The 19,466-nt window shown below is 46.8% G+C and overlaps 2 non-coding genes across 2 annotated transcripts; both read right to left on the reverse strand.

Annotated features, from left to right (window-relative positions):
* Window positions 1-274: 274 nt before the first annotated feature.
* On the reverse strand, window positions 275-459 carry LOC130321892 (U2 spliceosomal RNA). The gene has a single exon (XR_008867536.1). It is a non-coding gene; the product is annotated as a U2 spliceosomal RNA (small nuclear RNA).
* Window positions 460-13,523: 13,064 nt separating this feature from the next.
* On the reverse strand, window positions 13,524-13,705 carry LOC130321903 (U2 spliceosomal RNA). The gene has a single exon (XR_008867543.1). It is a non-coding gene; the product is annotated as a U2 spliceosomal RNA (small nuclear RNA).
* Between the last annotated feature and the right edge of the window lie 5,761 nt (window positions 13,706-19,466).

Raw genomic sequence — 19,466 nt, forward strand, 5'->3', positions numbered from 1 at the left:
GCTGCCTATCATGTCATGCCCTACCTGCACAGGTGTGCTGGCTACTCAAATGATCCAATTAAGGAGGCCATTTAGTCAGCAGCAGCAGAAGTCCTGTGCCTGGACGCTCCAACAGCGGCCAGACACAAGCAGAAGCAGAAGCAGCAGAAGCAGCAGCAGCACCACCTTTTGTTTTTTGGCTGCAGCAGCAGCAAGGCCCACAGGGCTGGCTAGCTGGCTAGCCAGCAAGCAGGTAGCAATGAAAGTAGGAATCTTTCTTTTTAACCCTGTAAGGGGGTGGTGCACTGTACCCGAAGATACTGCCATATCGGGTCAATGCATAGGGCGACGGAAGCAAGCTTCGAAATCGGCCCCCGTTCTCAAAAATCCATTTAATATATGGTCCCCAGATAGGGGACGTATCAGATATTAAACTGATAAGAACAGATTTTTTTTTTTTTTTTTGATTGAAAGAGCTTTATTTTCCGTTCAGTCATTACAAGTCGTACAATAAATTACAGTCACACAAAGCATGATAGTACAATACACAGCAAAGGTTCCCTAAGCTATACATCGCACACCATGCTACTCTAACATTCAGCTCAATCCTGCAATAGAAAGGCACAAGAGATCAAACAAAAACCAATTAATACAATCTGTGATCGGGGTAGGGGTGTGGGCGACTATGTGGGGGTAGGGAGGGGGCGGATCACAGGGCCAAACTGTTGGGCTGTATCTTCAGGGAGACATGGGAGAAGGAGAGGGGTCTTCACTCCTCTTCTTCCTCATCAACGGCCGAGCTGTCCAAGATGGAATAGTCTCTAAGCAGGTTCTTGATGAACCTGCGGCAGTCCCGGACGGACATGTTTTCCCTGTTGATCACGAGGCGGTTCCTGGCAAGCCACACTGCGTCCTTAAAACAGTTCATAAGGCGCCAGGCCTCCTGGATGGCCTCCACGTCGTGGGTCCCAGGGAACAGGCCGTAAAGCACCGAATGGTACGATAGGCAGCTCCTGGGCACTGAGTCTCTGAGTTCATGTTCTAGGGCGTCCAACAGACCCTGTGCAAAGGGGCACTGCCAAAACACGTGGAAAGATGTTTCCTCCACGTAGGGGCAACGAGGGCAGTACCGGGTCTTGCACAGGTTGCGGGCATGCATGAATGACCTGAGAGAGAGACCTCCCATGACGGCCATCCACGACAAGTCCTTGTGTCCATTGGTAAGCCGCTTTGAGGCCACATTGTTCCAAACTGTCTCTGCAGTGGCTGCGGGGAGTCCCGGAACCAGCTCGGTCAAGTCCTTAGCTCGGATGAGCTTGTGGATTGTCTTCGGCTTCCATAGGTCGGGTTTCAGTCCTTCCAGCTGGTGCTCCCTCACAAACCGGACAACATCCCCATAGAACCAGGGAGTGTTCCAATTGTAAGGGATGGAGCTGTCCCACTTGTCCCAGCCCAGCTGTCTCCAGAGGGGCATGAGAAGCAAGCGAGACATGGACCTGCCCGCTGAGCCAGTCTTTTCAACAAGAGTCCGCTGCACCGTGACACATGCAAAGGAGGCCCTCAGCAGAGCGGGGATGTCGGGTATTCCCTTCCCACCCTTGCGGGGTTCCTTGTACATCACGGTCCTCTTGACTCTGTCCATTTTGCCCCAGACGAAGCCAAACACTGTCCGGGTGATGGCCTTGCAAACGGTGGTATGGGGAGGCCAGGCCTGTGCGGTATATTGGAGCACAGGCAAAACTTCACTCCGCAGGACAAGTGCCTTGCCTTCCATCGTGAGCTTTCTGGAGCTCCACAGTCCGATCTTCGAGTTTATCCTTCCTAGTCGGTCTTGCCAAGACTTAAGGGCCGCTCCTTCCTTCCCGAACCAGACTCCAAGAATTTGAATGAAGTCCGGCTTAACGGCAAAGGGGAAGGGGGCGGAAGAAGCCAGGTGCCACTCCCCGAAGAGCATGGCCTCCGACTTCCCGCAGTTGACTTTTGCCCCCGAAGCTCTGCCGAAGTCCTCGCAGGTCTGGACGAGTGCAGTCACCGAACGCTGGTCAGCGCAGAAGACGGTCACATCGTCCATGTAGAGCGAGCACTTGACCTCGTGGCGATCTGGTCCTGGTGCGGTGATCCCTCTGATCTCTCCATTCTGCCGGATAGTCTCAGCGAAGAGCTCTATAACACAAACAAAAAGGAGAGGTGAAAGAGGGCAGCCTTGTCTAACCCCTGAAAGAATAGGAAAGGGGTCAGTCTTCCAGCCGTTCACCAACACCGTGCTGTAAATGTCAAAATACATAACGTTAACAAAAGAGCAAAACATCTTCCCCAGACCCAGCCTGCGCAAAACCCTGTCCATGAATGCGTGGGAGACACGGTCGAACGCCTTCTCCTGATCTAAGCTGACCAGGGCGGCGCGGCCCCCGCGGTCCTGGATGTAATGGACCGTGTCTCTCACAAGGGCAAGGCTGTCGGCAATCCTGCGGCCAGGAATGCTGCAGGTCTGGTCCGGATGGACGATCTGCCCCATGACAGGTTTCAGCCTGTTGGCCAGCACCTTGGCGAGGATCTTGTAGTCCACGTTCAGGAGGGAGATGGGACGCCAGTTTTTCAGGTCACATCTCTCCCCCTTCCGCTTATACAAGATCGTGATCATCCCTTCCCTCAACGACGGAGGCATTCTGCCCCCCACCACCATCTCCTCGTACACCTCCAACAGGTCCGGACAGATCAGGTCACCCAGCGCTACGTAGAGCTCGGCCGGGAGACCGTCACTGCCCGGGGTCCTGCCGGGCTTAAAGGATTTAGCGGCAGAGAGCAGCTCCCCCACCGTCAAGGGATCGTCCATAGCCGCCGCACCTGCGGGATCAACAACGTTAGTGACACCTGACAGGAACCTCTCGGCGGCTTCGGGGTCGGATGACTTGGGGGCGTAGAGGTTGCTGTAGAAGTCGTGGACGACCCCCATCACTTCCTCCTTGCCGCTCCTCATGTGTCCGGTCTCATCTCGTAGCTCAGTCAGGGGCGTGTGGCCGGCATGGAGCTTCCTGAAAAAGAAAGAGTTACATTTCTCACCCTTCTCCAGGTTCTCCACCTTGGAACGAAAGACGATTCGCTTGGATTCCTCCTCAAAGTGCCTTTTCAAGCTCTTTTTGGTCTCCTCCAGCTCCTCCCTGACGTCCCAGCCACACTGGAGCAGGTCCTGCAGGGACCGCAGCTCGCGCTGCAGTTTCCTCAAGTCCCACTTCTTCGCACACGCCTGTTGTCTGCCTTTTGCCTGAAAGAAACAACGGAATTCGACTTTAACATATTCCCACCAATCGCTGATGCACTTGAACAGACATTTGTCATTTCGCCATACAAGGTAAGCATCCCTAAGTTCCTCCATGACCTCCCTCTGCTCCAACAGGGCACAATTCAACTTCCAGGAGCCCGGGCCAGGTGGGAATCCATGGCCCAGAGTCCCCCGGAATCGAATGGCCCTGTGGTCAGAGAAGAAGCAGGGGACCATAGAGTACGACACCTTTCTGACTGCTCTCGAAGTGAAGATGAAGTCTATCCGAGAACGGAGCGAGCCATCGGGGCGGCTCCACGTATAGTTTACGGAGCCGTTCCCGATGGACCCGACAACGTCCTGCAAGGATGCCTCCGTCACCATCTCAATCAGCAGTTTAGACGTCACGTCCAGGTTGGCGGATGTGCCAGAACTGCGCCCGTCCACCTCAATGGGGCAGTTGAAGTCACCACCCAACACTACTGCTCTAGTGGTGGCGAGTTCAGCCCGCAGGGCCTGGAGAACCTCCAGTCGGACATCCCTCTCAGGGGAGGCATACACGTTGATGAGCCGCACGGGCTCACCCGCCCAGGAACCGTCTGCGACAAGAAGTCTGCCACAGACGAGCTCCCGGACGGAATCAAGTGCAAAGTTACCTCCCCTGATCAGGATGGCCACCCCCGCAGACCTATTGTCGCCCCCACCAGACCAGTAGGAAGGGCCGTGAGGCCACTGCCTGGCCAGATGGTTGTAAGACCTAGAAGCAGACAAAGCACATTCCTGCAACATGTAAACATCACACCTCTGGGAATCTAAGAACGTAAGAACAGTCTGAAATCTAAACCAAGCTCTAATACTCCTCACATTAATGCAGAAGATGTTGAGATCAGCCATGGGAATAAAAAGAGAGGTTAGTTCTGATACTAGTTACCAGTCTGGTCGGACGGGTCCTCTTCTCTGGCGCCTGTCGGCTCCTGTGGCTTCTCGTAGCGCCCTTCCAAGAACTCGTCGTAGACCGTGTTGGACGGAGTGTCCAGGATTTTCTTAACCTCTGGGTCCTGCAGCAGCTCCTCCATAGATTGAGCTTGGACTGGCTCTGCTTGGACCTGCTCCACTTGGGCCTGCTCCATCACCTCCTCTCCTTCTGAAGCCTCAAGGCTCTCGCAGACCTGCTCCATCTCCTCCTCCTCATCTGAAGCTTGAGGGGTCTCGCAGGTCTCGATTATCTTTCTTTTGTGGGACTCTTCTGATACGTTGTCCCTTCCTTTCCTCTTCCTCTGTATGGTACCTGGGGGAGGAAGCACAGGAAAGTCCTCCGAAGGGCGGGCACCAGCAGCTGGAGGGGGGTTAGGTGCTGCTGGGCCAGGAGAGAAAGGAGGCTGGGTGGGGCGGGGGGCAGGAGAGAGTGCCCGGGCAGGGGAGGACGGGGCAGGGGTGGGCCGGGGTGGGGTACGGGGGGCAGGGGTGGGCCGGGGTGGGGTACGGGGGGCAGGGGTGGGGCGGGATGGGGCAGGAGGGGCGGGGGTGGGACGGGATGGGGCAGGAGGGGCAGGGGTGGGACGGGATGGGGCAGGGGTGGGGCGGGATGGGGCAGGAGATGGGGCGGGAGGGGCAGGGGATGGGGCGGGAGGGGCAGGGAAGGGGCGGGACGGGGCAGGGGTGGTGGCTTTCGCCTTCTTACCCTCCTTGGTCGGCTTGGCCATCCGTGGTGTTGGCTCCGGAGCTGGGGCTGGCTTCGGTGCTCTCGCTGCCACAGATGCCCATGTTCTCTCCCTCTGGGGGCAGTCCTTGTAGCTGTGGGCTGCCAGTCCGCAGAGGTTGCAGGTCTTGCTCTTGGGGCAGTCCTTGGTCGTGTGACCTGTCACACGGCAATACCTGCAGGCATCCTCCGTACAGTCCTTGCCCTCGTGGCCCATCTTGCCACATCTCCTGCAGGTCTGCGGCATGTCCGGGTAGAAGATAAGTCCTGTGGAGTTGCCCAAGGAAAATGTCGTTGGCAGGTGCTGTAGTCCGTCTGGAGAAGCAGGGTTCTTGTTGAGTCTGACGACCACAGACCACTTGCAGGTCCAGTATCCGAGTGAGTTCAGGATGCGGGTGGGCTCCCTCACCACGGTGCAGAAGCGCTTCAGGAAGGTCGAGATGTCCGTGCCTGGGGTGTGTGGGTTCCGCATTGAGACCGTCACCCGCCTCTCCTCTCTTTGAATAAGGCAGTTGCCCACAAAGCGAGAGAAAGGGGATTCGGGACTCGCCGCTTTCACCACCTCCCAGTATCTTCTACAGGTCCCAATGGTGGCAAAGGTGATGTAGAAGATTCCCGAAAAGAAGGTTGCTATTCCCAGGGTGTCAGCCGTGGGGAAGCCTTGATCCGCCAGCATCTTCTTGCAGAACACGTCGTGGGACATGTCCGGCACCCTTCCGTCCACGGGCTTGAGCTTCAAGGCAACAGTCTGCCTCATCCAGGGCTCCAGGGTTGGAGCTTCCAGGTTAGGAATTCTGCCGCCCTTCTGCCTTGCCGTGGTGGAGGTTGAAGCTTGCTGTGGTTGGGGCTGGACCTCCAGGCCTTGCCCTGCAGCCTCCTGGGTGGACTTGCTGGTTGAGGCCATGGCTTCTTCCAGCAGGCTCTTTTCCGCTTCCTTGCTTGCTTGTGGAGAGAGGCTTCGCAAAGTCTTCTTTCCCGGGTGGGAGGAGCTATGCAGATCCGGTCCCGGTGGGAGGAGCTATGCAAATCCTTCTCCAGAGGCAGCGAGTTTCTTCGAAAAGATTCTGCGCCGCCTTCCTCTTCGCCGCTGTTCCGGAATTCACCGCCGATTCCCTTCTTCCAGGTTCTTCGTCGGCTTCTTCCGGAGCTGCAGTCTTCAAGATCTTCTCCTTCTTCAGATGTTCCGAGGCAGGCAGGAGACGATCTTCAGGTGGTATGCTCTAGAGAAATGCGGTTCTAATAAGAACGAAAAGTACTGCAATTGTACTACGCAAAATCTCTACCACAATGCTTGGAGTTCTTCAGACCGTAGCGATCATGGTATCTCCCCTGCCAGGTAAGTACACTGATAAGAACAGATTTTTTTTTTTTTTTTTTTTTTTTTTTTTTTTTTTTTTTTTCCTCAGTTACAGACTATTGTTTGGACGATCATCAGGTCACCTACCAAGACTCGTCACTTAAAACAATATCTGAAAAAACATCATACGGAAAAAACTAACTAAGGGAACCGAGTGCCAAGAAAAAGTGACCAAACAACAAAACAAAAAAAACATGTCAAAAACAATCACAGAAATTGGTCAAAAACTTACAGCTTTCTCCTTTACGTACTTCTTATAAATTCTTCCATCGTGTATGCATCCAGATTTTCTCCGCTTCTTCTTCACCAATTCTCTTTTTGTCCAGTAGAAAGATAGTAAAAATCTTCCCTAAAAACAATCTTTTCAATTCCCTCGGAGAAATAACAACATTTTTAAAAACAAGCAAATTGCGTGAGTCCCATAAAACCTCTTTAAAAACAGAAAAAAGAATCCAATTAGTACGTGTATCTTCCTTTTTACTAAGATCTTGACCAATAAAAACTTTCTCAAAAGAAAAACTATTATATCCAGTGAGTTGGATTAAAAACCTCTTTAAAAACATAAAAAATTCTTTTGCATAAAAACAGTCCCAATAAAGGTGCACTAAGTCTTCTCTACCTCCACAACCCTCTCTTGGGCATCTGTCACTTATTCTCAAACCTCTTCCATTTAAAAAAGATCGGGTTGGGAGGCAGCCATGAAAGGACATCCAACTAACGTCTTTTTGTCTGTTTGATAGTCCAATAACTTTAAAAAACGTCCAAATCTTCACAGACTGAGCATTAGTGCAGAATGGTACTTCATATAATCTCTCATTTTTCCTTATTTCCTGTTCTATTTTCTTTTTATCAGGTTCACCTAAAGAGCTCAAACCAAATTGATCATTGAAAGACCTGAGGAGCACATAGAAGGTAGGTATCACATGTGCTATGGGTCTCCTCAAATCCCTCTCACACCAGCCCCATTTGGAAAACAACCATCCTGCAAGGTATTTACTCATGTCTGCCGCCCTAATATTGCACTGTATCAATTTAAAAATTAAAAGAAAATAGTGCACCTTTAAAAACAGATCAATATTTGGAAAGTTATATCCGCCCAAATTCATACTCTTCATCACTTCTTCTCTTTTCATTTTCTCCATCTTAGACCCCCAGAAGAACACAAAAAGCTTCCTTGTAACTCTCCTAGTCCATAACTTCCCTGGAGGAAGCACCATAGCCGTATACAAGAGAAGCGGTAGGATTACAGACTTAATGATAAGAACTTTCCCTTTAAGTGACAAGTTCCTTAACCTCCAGAAGGATAGCTTCTTCTCAATTTTACTGTCCAAAGTCTCATAACTTTTCTTTCCTTTGAGGTCTTTGTCAAATATTACTCCTAGCACTTCAATGTCTTCTTTTTCCTTAACACCATCCACTACTATATTCTCTTGGTTCCCAAAACTGCATAATTGGCACTTCCCCCAGTTCACATTCATCCCAGCCACACAACAAAAAATCCTCACATGCAAATTTACTCTGTTGAGATCTGCTTGGGATGTACAAGTAAAAACCACATCGTCCATATAACTTAAAACCTTTAACTTACTACCATCACTACCTGGAATAAAAACACCACTCACACATTTATCTTTCTGCACATTCTTCAACAGGCCCTCTATAACGCATATAAACAGAATTGGGGAGAGTGGGCATCCCTGTCTGACTCCAGACAAGACATTAAAAGCAGGCCCCACATGCCCATTTACTAAAATCTGACTTGTCACCCCATGATAAAAACTCATAATAACAGATAATAACTTTTCTGGAATACCTAAGTGTTTCAAAGCAATGAACATAAAATCATGTGCAACCTTATCATAAGCCTTTTCAAAATCTATGGACTCAACAAACAGTGCATTCTTGTTAAAGTTACTGTAATAAATAGAGTCTCTTAAAAGCAATAAATTATCTGTTATTTTTCTTTTCGGTACTGCACAAACTTGGTATTCTCCCACAAGGTGGTCCACTACATCACTCAGTCTATTAGCCACAATCTTAGCAATTATCTTGTAGTCACAATTTAATAAAGTTATAGGTCTCCAATTTTTAAGATCTCTGCCATCACCTTTTTTATGAATTAATGTTATGACCCCTTTCTTCATAGATTCGGCTAAAACACCTGAGTTAAAAACATATTGCACCACCCGTGTAAACTCTTTACTTAAAATATTCCAGAACGCGGAATAAAACTCAGCGGGGAGACCATCACAGCCTGGTGTCTTCCCTTTGGCCATCTTATCCAGGGCCTGCTTGATCTCCCCTTCACTAACATCATCAATTAAAAAATCTACTTTTTCAACAGGAACATTATTCTCCAAAATATTACAATAATCATTCATCTCCGTCTCACTGGCTCTGCTCTTATTACTAAAGAGTGTCTCATAAAATCTGCCAATCTCCTTCACCATCTCCTCTCCAAAAACTTCCCCCGTAGGGGTAAAAACAGATTTAAAAACACCTTTAGCATTAAAACATTTTTTAAAGAAATACCGTGTACACTGCTCATTTTCTTCTAGGTGCTGCACTTTAGACTTATATACAATATTCCTTCCCTTTTCCAACAACCTTTTTTTCATCTCCCCCTTCACCTTAACAATCTCATCCTCCACCTCCACACCAACACGTTTAAACTTATAGAGAGTCTCTAACCGGGATACAAGCCTTTCATCACTCCTCCTCTTCTCTTGTGCTCTCTTTATGCAAAACATCTTAAAGAAATTAGAAAACTCTCCTTTAGCCCATTCCCACCACACTAAGACATTACTAAAATCAGGTTGTTTAGAAACACAGGATAAAAACACATGATTAAAACCAGCCATTACTTCCTCATCTTCCAATAGACTTACATTTAATTTCCAGAGCCCCCTCCCAAAATGAAGGGACTCTGTGACACTTATCTCAGCCGACACCATCTTGTGGTCTGAGAAAGTTGACATCATTTGATTGCACCGGACCACCTTAATCCCATCAGAGACCAGGATGTAATCGATCCGGGATTTACAGCGGCCACTATCTGATATGTACGTATATCTTTCATCAGTGCTAACCATCAGTCCAACATCAGTAAAATGCAAGTCTTGAATAATTTGATTTAAAACATTGGAAGTAATATCAGTTCTAACCTCAGCAGAGCTCTCACGATCATTGACGGATCTAATGCAGTTAAAATCGCCAACAATAATAGTATCTTCACGACCAGGGATAAAAAACTTAAGGGACTCTAAAAAAGACAAACGTGCTTGTTTTTCTGCTGGAGCATACACATTAAAAATTCTCATCCTCTGACCCAAAACCTCAAAAATTAAAACCATACAACGACCAGGTACTAAAATTTGGCAATTTAAAACTTTAATGTCCCTGTTTCGCAATAAAATCCCCACACCTTCATTTTTATTTTCTGCACATGTGGACCAGAAGGACTGCCCACACTTCCACTCATTTGCATAAGGTGCTGACTTTATTGCACACTCCTGTAAACATATCACATCACTTCTAACATTCTCAAGAATATCAAAAATTGCAGCTCTCCTAATTTCAGACTCAATACTTCTTACATTAATAGTTGTTACAACCAAAGTCATAATAACTAGGAAAAGAAAACCAAATGCTTTAAAATCCATCTTAACTCAGAAATTAACATTTTGGCCTTCAACTTTCCTATGTAAACTTGCAAAACAATCAGGCGACCCTATGTTAGAGTCCCTGTCTATTTCATTATCACTACCAAGAACAAGGGATTCCTGATCCTCAGACCAGCTCCCTGTCTTACACCTTTTATTCACAACCTGCACATCCTCATCTTCCTCCTCCTCTTCTTCCTTACTGCGAGAAACTCTCTGACCAGGTGTTAGAGATCTCTGAGATGACCCAACAACTTCCATTCCCTCCTCCTCCCCCACAATTGGGTTTGGACATTCAATATCATCCATAGCCTCTTCACTAGAAAGAACATCACCATACACTGTCTCAATTTTCTCCACCACTTTCACTTTTTTTGCTTTTTTCTTTTTCACCAAGGTAAATTCACCTCCCACACCTGTCTCCTCACCAGTCACAGCAGTGGAAACACCCTCCTCCCCTGACCTCTCCTGAGTGCTAATGTGCTCCACTATCACAGAACTTTCCTCAGCCACCTGTGCCACATTAACACTCACACTCACACTCTCACCAACTCCAGGAACAAACCTCCCTCCCCCTTTTTCTCTTTGTTCTCCTCTATTCCCAGCTGCATCAGCATAACTTCTTTTCTTTTTATACCACATATCACAGCCTCTTGCCAAATGTTCCTCACTTCCACAGATATCACATGTCTTCTTCTCTGTACAGATACTTGCTTCATGACCAGTTTTCCCACAATTTCTGCAACATTCTCCTTTCTCAGGGCAATAATCCTGCACATGGCCATAGGCATGGCACTTTCTACAATATTGCAACTGGCCTTCATAAAAGCAGAAACCTCTCTCTCCTCCGATAGAAAACACCTGTGGTATGCTCTTCCTTCCATCTTGCATTCCTTCATCTTTTTTAAATTTTACAATAAACTTTCTCTTACAATTAAAGTACCCAAACTTGTTCTTAAGTCTTCCTATAAATTTCACTTCCTCGCAATACCGGAACAAAAAGTTTGTAACCATTTCATCAGAAACCTTAGGATTATACATGTGGACAATTACTACCTTTGTTGTATTCATAAATAACGGTTCCACTTTAATCTTCTTCATTATAGCAGGCTCACTTTTCCTCTTCATTTCTTCAAGATCCATATAGACTCTCTGGCAAATCTCAGAACCACAAAAAGTAATATCATAAATTCCTTGCCTAGGAAAATCCTGTATAGCCAATACATTCCATACCTGTAGGTAATCAAGCTTGCGAAGAATCTCCAAAACGATTTGGTCAAGTCCGATCGTCCCCCGGTGCTCGCCAGGAACGTAGATCCGCACCGTGTCCTCAAGTCCACGCGCCTTCTCGCTCATTTTTGCAGGTAAAACCCACGATCGCAGCTCAGCAACAATCCAGGGCCCCCCGTAAAGAGGGCCCCGATCACCACTCCTTTCAACCCAAACCACGCACAGAAATCCACACGTGATCTTAGCCAAAAGGCCGAGAAGCGATAACCGTGAAAGGGGCGGGCCCAACAAGGTGCCCTTCATGGGCACTATCACTGCTTGCTGTCAGGGAGGCTGCCAGACAATTTTCCATGCACACTCTGGGCTGGGGGGCAGTCAACCACCAGTACACACAGCAGAACCTAAACCCATACCATTATTGCTAAGCAGCAAGACAGGGGCCCATTGCACTCCCACGGGGCCTTTTTAAATGCAATCCATAACCCGGATTTGCCAGGAACCCTTCTTACTCCTCCTACTTGCATGTGACACTGGGCTTAGGATCTGCATAGGAAACACACACACAAGCACACACCTACCTTTGTTGCCTGCAGATGCCTCCTTGGCTGTCCCCAAACGGTATCAAACCAACACCCACGGGAAGCTGTAAGCATAGAGGACATGCCTGCACCCCATTGGACTTACCTGTGTGGGTTAAACCCGGGTTATTTGACAACCTATGGCGGTGATGGTTCTGCTCAGGCAGAGCAGTGCTGATGCTCCTCATAAAGCTGTCGCTGCTGTGAAGGTTCTAGGTGACATCACAAATCCCTATGGTTACATACACAACAAAGCTGGGTTGTTGTTGTTTACACTCTGCAAGGCCTGTGGAAGTGAGTGACATCATAGCACTGTAGTTCTGAGGGTTCTAGATGGATGCAACAATCTCCTGTTGCTTCTATGAAGGCCATAATAGACGACATCACCAAACAGCTCCATAGTCACATACACAGCAAAGGAGAGATGTTGTTTACACCTAGTGATGTCAGTGGTATTGAGTGACATCACAGCACAGTGCTAAGGCTCCTGGGCCTGGACACAGCAGCGGCTGCAATATCTCAACGGAGAATACGTTTATATATATGTGTGTGTGTGCGCGTATATATATATATATATATATATATATATTTCTCCGCCGAAATCACTTTTAAACCCATTTCCACCTTTTTTTCCCTTCTCTTCCTCTTACTTTTTTTTCACGTTTTTTTACGTTTTTCTCCTTTTCGCCTCTTTTCTGGGCGTATTATTCTTCTTTTTCTTCTTTTTTTTCGTCTAATGCATACCCCATCAGTGCAGCAATGCTTATTCAATACCGCCAGCAGATGGAGACACTGGGGGATAATTTTCTAAGGATTTATACTGATTTTTCCTGTCTGAATTTGTCGCACAGAAAGTTGCAGGCCAAATATGTGTGACATTTCTGCGACTTTAGCTTCTAGAGCATTTTTACAACATTATACATAGGTGCTGAATACATAAAAAGCAACTGTTCAGCGACAGACAAGTCGCATCGGCTGAAAGTAGGCCAGAATGTCAGTCCATGTTGGAGCAGGTTTAGATACAGTCTAAAGTATAGATCTCAAAGTCTGTGCACAGAATTTAGCAAGGGCCTCGCACCTTCTGATGCATCAGGTAGGTGCACAATAGCATAGCCTAACCCTCTGTACTTTGGTCTATATTGATGCGGGACATAGACAGCCAGCTGATGACCAATCCATTAGTGCAATGGATGGCTGGAAGCATTTGTCTTTGCCTTTGCAATACCACAGAAGCAATGCATGGTCAATGTACAGCAATGACACACCTGTGTGAACAGCCAGGAGACCCCCCCCCCCCCCCCCATGTTATGTTACATAGTAACATAGTTAGTACGGTCGAAAAAAGACATATGTCCATCAAGTTCAACCAGGGAATTAAGGGGTAGGGGTGTGGCGCGATATTGGGGAAGGGATGAGATTTTATATTTCTTCATAAGCATTAATCTTATTTTGTCAATTAGGAACATTCAGCACCCACCCGCTATCAAGGCAGCTGCCTATCATGTCATGCCCTACCTGCACAGGTGTGCTGGCTACTCAAATGATCCAATTAAGGAGGCCATTTAGTCAGCAGCAGCAGAAGTCCTGTGCCTGGACGCTCCAACAGCGGCCAGACACAAGCAGAAGCAGCAGAAGCAGCAGCAGCACCACCTTCTGTTTTTTGGCTGCAGCAGCAGCAAGGCCCACAGGGCTGGCTAGCTGGCTAGCCAGCAAGCAGGTAGCAATGAAAGTAGGAATCTTTCTTTTTAACCCTGTAAGGGGGTGGTGCACTGTACCCGAAGATACTGCCATATCGGGTCAATGCATAGGGCGACGGAAGCAAGCTTCAAAATCGGCCCCGTTCTCAAAAATCCATTTAATATATGGTCCCCAGATAGGGGACGTAACAGATATTAAACTGATAAGAACAGATTTTTTTTTTTTTTTTTATTGAAAAGGAAATATACAATACATAACCAAGTAAATCATTCAAAAAATTACATATTCATCTGAAAACACATGAATAACACATATTTGACATATACAATATATACAGGAAGCATGTCTTTACATGTACATATAACAAAAAGCTTTCCCTTCATGACTTTCCCTCAGAAAAAATAAATTGCAGCGGATTCTGTCCCTCCAACTGTCCCTTCATATCAGGATATAATCTGTAAGAAAAGAAAAAGAAAGACAAATAAGAATACAATCATAACCAGTACTTCCATTTTTTGTGTTTCCAGATCCCCTCTGCATCATCAGAACCATAGTTTTTCCTATCACATAATACGTAAAGGTAAATTTTACCACGGATCATGCCCAGACATTCCTTCACACTTACTTCAGTTTGATTGAAAATCCTAATATTCCTTACATCCCACAGAACCTCTTTTACACAATTTACTATGAACCATAACACTCTTGCCTTCTCTCTCTCCACTGCACACAAACCAAACATCATCATATTAAAGGATAAGATTTCAATTCCAGTAAGATTTTTAATTAGACCAGACATTTTTCTCCACACAGACTTCGCATAACCACACTCCCAAAACACATGTACATAATTCTCACATCCACCGCAACCATCCCTGGGACACACTTCACTGTCTACCAATCTCCTTCTCCTCTGAAATTCCCTTGTTGGCAGACACCCATGAGCTAACATCCAAGACAAGTCCTTTTGTTTATTTGTCAGTTCCTTGTGACTGACATTTTTCCACACTACCTTACAATCCTTCTCAGACAGACCTCCCACACATTCCACTGTTTCTCTCTGCTCCAACACTATCATCACCTTCTTACTATCATTCCACTCAGTCACACATTCCAGATTATTTTTCCTGACACACCGCCCTATTCTCTGATAGAACCAAGGAACCTCAAAACTTACAGGTACCCTTAAGTCCCTTTCCATTAGCTTATATTTCAACAACACATTACCAGCCAAATACCTTACCATGCACCCAAACACACATTCCTTCTTACTTACAGCGAGACAAAAACTGACATACTTCACAGCCAGGAACACTTCCACATTCATCATTCCTTTCCCACCATGCATTCTGCTTTTCACCACCTTCCCACGACTCAATTTCTCCATCCTTGAATTCCATAAGAAAACAAAGATCTGCCTGATAATTCTTGCCAGACACCTATCCGGTGGAGGAAACACATAATTAACATAAAGCAAAATAGGAATTATAACAGCTTTAATAACCAGAATCCTTCCCTCAATCGATAAAGTCCTTAAAGACCAGAAGTTTATTTTATTCCCCACCCTCCCCAAAACCCTCTCCCAACTTTCTTTCCCATACAAATCATTATCAAACACCACCCCAAGCACTTCCACACCCCCCTCTCTCACAGGCCACTCGCACAACCCACTCTCTCCCCACCCCTCAAAAAATTTACAACCACTCTTCCCAACATTAAGCTTAAACCCACTCATTAAACAGAAACACTCAATCAATAACTTAGCACGCCTTACCCCTGCCATTGACTTACATACAACAGTAACATCATCCATGTAACCAATCACTCGCATATCCTTCCCATGACTACCAGGTATTTCTATACCCCGCATCACCTTATCTCTCCTAATCATCCCCAACAAAGGCTCAATCATACAAATAAAAAGAATTGGCGACAGGGGACACCCCTGCCGCACTCCAGATTTTATACTCACTTCCCTACTCAGAAAACCATTGACCTGAATCTTACTATAAATGTCCCTATACAAACATTCAATCCACTTCACCATTCTGTCCGGCACATTCATCCTCCTCAAAACCCTAAACAATAAATCATGCACCACCCTATCATACGCTTTTTCAAAATCCACCGTAACAACAGCCACACCTTGCTTCCTAGTTTTACAGTCCCACAATACATCCCTCAGACCTAACAGACATTCAGAAATCCTACGATCAGGCACTGTACACATTTGCTCCTCACCTACCATACAATCAATCACATCCTTTAACCTATTCGCAATAACTTTAGCAATAATTTTGTAATCACAATTCAAGAGCGCTATAGGCCTCCAATTTTTAAGATCCCTCTTATCCCCTTTTTTAAACAATAACACAGTCACACTCTCACTCATACTTTTAGATAACTTCCCTCTCCTAAGTACTTCCTTACACACCTCCCATACATAATCCCCTAACATATCCCAAAACACAAGATAAAATTCCACAGGCAAACCATCACTCCCTGCCACTTTTCCTTTCTTCATCCCATTCACAGCATCCTCCACCTCACTCTTCCTCACATCCTCTTCCATAAAGAACCCATCAATTTCATCCAAACGCTTATCCACATATCCCAAACATTCCTCCTCTAGAGTCACGTCCCGCTCCTTCTCCGTGAATAAATCAGAATAAAACTTCCACACTTCCTCTAACACCTCATCCTTACCAAAGACCTCTACCCCATCATTCGTAAAAACACTCATCATCTCAGTTTTTTTACTGAATGCCTTTTTAAAGAAAAATTTGCTACATTTCTCATCCTTCTCTTTCACTTCAACCCTAGCCTGTGCAATAATCTTCCTTCCATTCCTCTCCAGACACTCATTCACACTTCCACGAGCTTCCTCAATCTCCTTCTCAACACTCATCCCCAAACGCCTCAATTCATACAAATACTCTAACCTTCTTTGCCATCTCTCATACTCTTCTCTATCTTTCCTCCCTTTCTCACACCCTTTTTTAATAAAAAACCTTTTAGTCTCTAACTTCACCCACTCCCACCACTCAACCACACTATAAAATGCATCCTTCCTCAACACCCATCCATCAAAACGCTCCCTATATTCTTGTAATACACATTCATTATCCAATAAAGACACATTCAACTTCCAAACACCCTTTCCATACTCACTTAGACCACCACCTTTTACCACACACTCAATCCAGGCATGATCCGTGAACGGTAACCTCCTCCGTCTGAAATTAGAAACAGACATTAGTTTTGAGACAAAAATGAAATCAATACGCGAACTTGTATTGTTAGAAAAATATGTATAACCGATAGTACCATCATTATGGGCAACAAAGGAATCCTTTAACCCAAATAAATTTACAATCTCTTTAAGCTGCTTACTAGTACTGTCTAAACCAGACCCACCACCCACCGTAGTACTACTCCTATCCCCCTCTGTTATTATACAATTGAAATCCCCTATAAGGAACACATCATCCCTCCCACTCAAAAAGAAATATAATTTCTCAAACACCTCCCCTCTTTCCTTCCTCCCAGTTGGAGCATAAACATTAATTACTTTATATGTGAAACCCCTGAAAATAAAATGCACTAATAATACCCTACCCGGAACAATATGGACAACTTTTTTAACAACAAACTCATTACTTTTGAACAAAATCCCCACCCCCGAATTACGTTCCATTGAACCAGACCATACCGATTGCCCATAAGGCCAGGAGATATTTGGCTCCCCATCCAAGCAGCACTCCTGGAGACCTAGAACATCAAAAGAATATCTAGAAAGTAAATCAAAAATGGCGGATCTCCTTTCTAAAGATCTAATACTGCGGACATTTAGAGAACCAATTGTTAAACTCATTCAAACATTTGAAGGAAAAAAAGGAAATACAAAATCAAGCATTATCAAAAGGAGGCCTAGCCTTTCCCCGACCTCTACCCTTATTTTTTGCCTCCCCTTCCTTAAACTTAAGAGTCTTTGTCAATTTTTTGACTGAACATTCCTCCAAATAACCTGTGCCCAGGGAGGATAAAGAGGAGTCAGAATCAATCTGACATGACGACCCTCCACCTGCCTCCTCCCTTCCCGGGCTAGGAAAGTCCTCAATCCTTTGACTCTGAGGAGTCGGACAGTCATCCTCCGATTCTTCCACCGGCATCTTTCTCTTCAAGGATTCTTTGTCCACAGTCATCTCCTCTGGGGGATCAGAGGCCTCCGAAACAGATGCCCCCGAAACAGACTCCGCCTTCTCCCCCTCTGCCACCAAAGCATCCGGAACAGACCTAGAAATGGAAGGAAAAACAGGGGCAGACTCTGCTTCACTGGTCAGCACGCTAACCTCTGCATCGCCTGCCCTGGCAGCATTGGAGTCCTCAGGAACTGTCCCACCTCGAAGAGCCATTGCATATGATCGGGGTGCCCCGGACTGGTAAGTGGGGCAACTCCTAGCCAGGTGATCCGAAGAACCACAGAAATGACACTTGCGTTTCTCGGGACAGTCTGCAGTGCGGTGATCAGGCTTGTGGCAGTTCCTGCAAACCTGCCCGGTTGTACAGTTCTCTCTGGTATGACCAAAGCAAAAACAGTCCCGGCAAAAACTTGGCATCCCCGGGTAGTGCAGAAACCCCCTGTTGTTCCCTATCGCAAAGTTCTGCGGGGGGTGACAAAAACCTTCAGCACCACCCTCGGGGGCAGGCCTAAACTCCACCCAAAAACGTCTCATGCCTGTGAAAGTCCCCAGGATGTTATTTTTCCTCTCCGCACCAGAAACAGACACACAATACCTTCTTAGAAAGGTCTGGATCTCCTCATCCCGCACAAAAGGGTTGTACATATGCACTACCACTGGAACTTTCTTAGGCCGAGCCTCGCAGGAAATGAATCGGATCCCTTGTAGGTCAGGGTGAGAAGCATTCTCCTTACTCCGGTAGAGACAGGTACGGAGATCATCCAGGTTGTAGAAGGTCACGTCAAAGAATCCTTGGCTGGGAAAGACCTGGACACAGAAGATGGAAGCATGCGGCATCCTCAGCACTCCTTCCACGACCTTCTGCTGGACATGCAAAATCCCGTAGGCACTCCTCTTTTCCTCCTCGATAAACAGCCGTACTGTATTAGGAGCGTTCGGCGCATTAGCCATCCTCTCCGGCAGACCCGTCCTCCGATGATCACCTTCCCGTTATCCTGGGACTAAGCCCTCTCCCCAATAGCAGCAGGTGGGTGAAGCCCAGGCAATAAACCTGGGCGATCCCACAAGGCCGAGGAGAGGGGTACCCGAATACCTTAGGGCAAGACACTTGATCTTAGCCAAAAGGCCGAGAAGCGATAACCGTGAAAGGGGCGGGCCCAACAAGGTGCCCTTCATGGGCACTATCACTGCTTGCTGTCAGGGAGGCTGCCAGACAATTTTCCATGCACACTCTGGGCTGGGGGGCAGTCAACCACCAGTACACACAGCAGAACCTAAACCCATACCATTATTGCTAAGCAGCAAGACAGGGGCCCATTGCACTCCCACGGGGCCTTTTTAAATGCAATCCATAACCCGGATTTGCCAGGAACCCTTCTTACTCCTCCTACTTGCATGTGACACTGGGCTTAGGATCTGCATAGGAAACACACACACAAGCACACACCTACCTTTGTTGCCTGCAGATGCCTCCTTGGCTGTCCCCAAACGGTATCAAACCAACACCCACGGGAAGCTGTAAGCATAGAGGACATGCCTGCACCCCATTGGACTTACCTGTGTGGGTTAAACCCGGGTTATTTGACAACCTATGGCGGTGATGGTTCTGCTCAGGCAGAGCAGTGCTGATGCTCCTCATAAAGCTGTCGCTGCTGTGAAGGTTCTAGGTGACATCACAAATCCCTATGGTTACATACACAACAAAGCTGGGTTGTTGTTGTTTACACTCTGCAAGGCCTGTGGAAGTGAGTGACATCATAGCACTGTAGTTCTGAGGGTTCTAGATGGATGCAACAATCTCC

This window comes from Hyla sarda, unplaced genomic scaffold (genome assembly GCF_029499605.1).
Source record: "Hyla sarda isolate aHylSar1 unplaced genomic scaffold, aHylSar1.hap1 scaffold_229, whole genome shotgun sequence".
In the NCBI taxonomy this organism is placed as follows: domain Eukaryota; kingdom Metazoa; phylum Chordata; class Amphibia; order Anura; family Hylidae; genus Hyla; species Hyla sarda.